Below are 3270 nucleotides of genomic sequence, written 5' to 3'. Positions count from 1 at the left end.
CTCTCTCTCTGGTTGTCTCTATCGCTATCATTTTCTCTCTCTGGTTGTCTCTGTCGCTATCATTTTTTCTCTCTGGTTGTCTCTGTCGCTATCATTTTTTTTCTCTCTCTCTCTGGTTGTCTCTGTCGCTATCATTTTCTCTCTCTCTCTCTCTCTGGTTGTCACTGTCGCTATCATTTTCTCTCTCTCTGGTTGTCTCTGTCGCTATCATTTTTCTCTCTCTCTGGTTGTCTCTGTCGCTATCATTTTCTCTCTCTCTCTGGTTGTCTCTGTCGCTATCATTTTTTCTCTCTCTCTCTCTCTCTGGTTGTCTCTGTCGCTATCATTTTCTCTCTCTCTCTCTGGTTGTCTCTGTCGCTATCATTTCTCTCTCTTTCTCTCTCTGGTTGTCTCTGTTGCTATCATTTTCTCTCTCTCTCTCTGGTTGCCTCTGTCGCTATCATTTTCTCTCTCTCTCTCTCTCTGGTTGTCACTGTCGCTATCATTTTCTCTCTCTCTCTGGTTGTCTCTGTCGCTATCATTTTCTTTCTCTCTCTGGTTGTCCCTGTCGCTATCATTTTCTCTCTCTCTCTGGTTGTCTCTGTCGCTATCATTTTTTTTCTCTCTCTCTCTCTCTCTGGCTGTCTCTGTCGCTATCATTTTCTTTCTCTCTCTGGTTGTCTCTGTCGCTATCATTTTTTCTCTCTCTCTCTCTCTGGTTGTCCCTGTCGCTATCATTTTCTTTCTCTCTCTGGTTGTCTCTGTCGCTATCATTTTTTTTCTCTCTCTCTCTCTCTGGTTGTCCCTGTCGCTATCATTTTCTCTCTCTCTCTCTGGTGGTCTCTGTCGCTATCATTTTCTGTCTCTCTCTCTCTGCTTGTCTCTGTCGCTATCATATTCTCTCTCTTTCTGTTTGTCTCTGTCGCTATCATTTTCTCTCTCTCTCTGGTTGTCTCTGTCGCTATCATTTTCTCTCTCTCTCTCTCTGGTTGTCCCTGTCGCTATCATTTTCTCTCTCTCTCTCTGGTTGTTCCTGTCGCTATCATTTTCTCTCTCTCTCTCTCTCTCTCTCTCTCTCTCTCTCTCTCTCTGGTTGTCCCTGTCGCTATCATTTTCTCTCTCTCTCTCTCTGGTTGTCCCTGTCGCTATCATTTTCTCTCTCTCTCTCTCTGGTTGTCCCTGTCGCTATCATTTTCTCTCTCTCTCTCTCTCTCTGGTTGTCCCTGTCTCTATCATTTTCTCTCTCTCTCTCTCTGGTTGTCCCTGTCGCTATCATTTCTCTCTCTCTCTCTGGTTGTCCCTGTCGCTATCATTTTCTCTCTCTCTCTCTCTCTGGTTGTCCCTGTCGCTATCATTTTCTCTCTCTCTCTCCACATTTCGCTCTCTCTCTCTCCACATTTCTCTCTCTCTCTCTCTCTCTCTCTCCACATTTCTCTCTCTCTCTCCACATTTCTCTCTTTCTCTCTCTCTCTAATTTTTTCTCTATTTTCCGGTAGTAAAATGGTGCCAGCCTGACACATAAATGAAGAGGCCATGTAACTGAATCCTCTCCATTATACAGTAAAGATGCTGAGCGGCGCTCCCAGTTTGAGGAGAACATAAAACTGAGCAGCATGATAAGGAGTTAAAGAAAGACTTTGATATTTTTAAATGGCAAACATAAAAGGCAATCAAGATGGACATGGTCTCTATAAAGCTCTAATGGAGGATCAATTAAGAAGCCTGAGCTGCAAAGAGAGACGTTTACTGTGCCGATGCCGGCAAAGAACCAACCTGTCATCTCTAAAAACTCAAGGTTGGAACAAAAACAAAGAGAGTATTTCTCCTTCTCTCTGTACATCCTTCAGCCCAAACCAAACATTATGTTCTGTAAGAGGGGCAAAGGTCAAGCTGTGTTAGACATACCAGTTCTCTTTTAGTGTCCCCTGTTGGAGCGGAGGACCATCATGGAAATACTGCAATACTACTGTCGGATCATTAGTGGGGTTGAATGAACACTTAATGACCTATTTAGTACACAAACTAAAACAAATAGATTGACAATTTAGAAAGCTGGAAATTCCATGTCATACGTACGGTAAACCAGACATATGATGTCAATCCCAGTATTTATTGCGTGTTTGTTATTTTCCTGCCACAACATCCCTGGTGAACTGAATGACCGGCCTGTCCCTCTTAGCAGGAACATAAAAGATGTAACACACAGTATATTTTTCCTATCGTCTTTGTGTTTATTTTCTGGTCGCTGCAGACATTTGTGTTTTCCTCTGTGCTTGATATTAGCATTGACACGAGTCCTTAAAGCAGTGTGTATTTGTGTTTCTCTAAAGGTGCTGACCACAGTCACCTTGATTTGCCCACCATATTTACTGAGCTCACTAATGAGAAGTTATTAAGGTGTACGGCCTGAATTTTCTTTTCCATGCCCAATTTATTTTTGCAGGTACATATTCATATAATATCTGGACACTGAATGACAAATGAAATGATATTTGAAATACTTGACAACCCATCTGTCAAAAGGAGTCTTTTTCTAGTGTTTACAAAAGTCATTTCTAAACTTCTCTTGACCTAGGGTGTTTATATGCCAAGTTTACATTGTGAGCATTTCAAATGTCATCAAAACCACCTTGCTGGAGGGGTTTAAATTGGTTCCATTCGGCTGTTCGGGGAGCCGGTGGCTGCTGCTGTGAGAGCCGTGCGAGGGGAAAGTGGAGAGAGGCTGGAAAATCAGCGTAGAAGAGGGACTGCATGGTCTTTCAGATGTCCTGGTGATGAGAACCAATCATAGAGGAGCAGCAGTGGAGAATGGCATGCCAGGCCTCAATCAGCCACCCATCCTCTGGGCCGGGGGGATTGTGTCAATCAAACGACCTGCGGGTTGAGTGGGGCGAGTCGACCTTAGACTACAGTTTCACCTAAGGTCATTCTGGAGAGGGCATAGAGGGCAGACCAGGGCAATGAAGAGCAGAGATACAAGGGATCAAATGTAGACTCTTGTAGAGTGAGTCAAAACATTACATATTAAATAACAAAGAGTTTGAATTGGCACAATTATTATTTAGACTAGATTGTGTGAAGCTGCAGGCACAACATGTTTTTAACAAGCAATAACCTTTTTTTCATGCAGGATATATAGCAAATATGGTGGACATTTCATAATACTGTGAACCTGACTGTATGGCTTTGGTCAAATGCTCCAGACTCTATGAGAAATGACACAATAAAGCTTATTTTAACACACTGTCATTTTAGGTGCAATATACCGTAGGCTTACTGCCAAGATGGAGA

This window comes from Oncorhynchus masou, chromosome 31 (assembly GCF_036934945.1).
Source record: "Oncorhynchus masou masou isolate Uvic2021 chromosome 31, UVic_Omas_1.1, whole genome shotgun sequence".
Classification (NCBI taxonomy): Eukaryota; Metazoa; Chordata; class Actinopteri; order Salmoniformes; family Salmonidae; genus Oncorhynchus; species Oncorhynchus masou.
Note: the sequence above shows the minus strand (reverse complement) of the source record.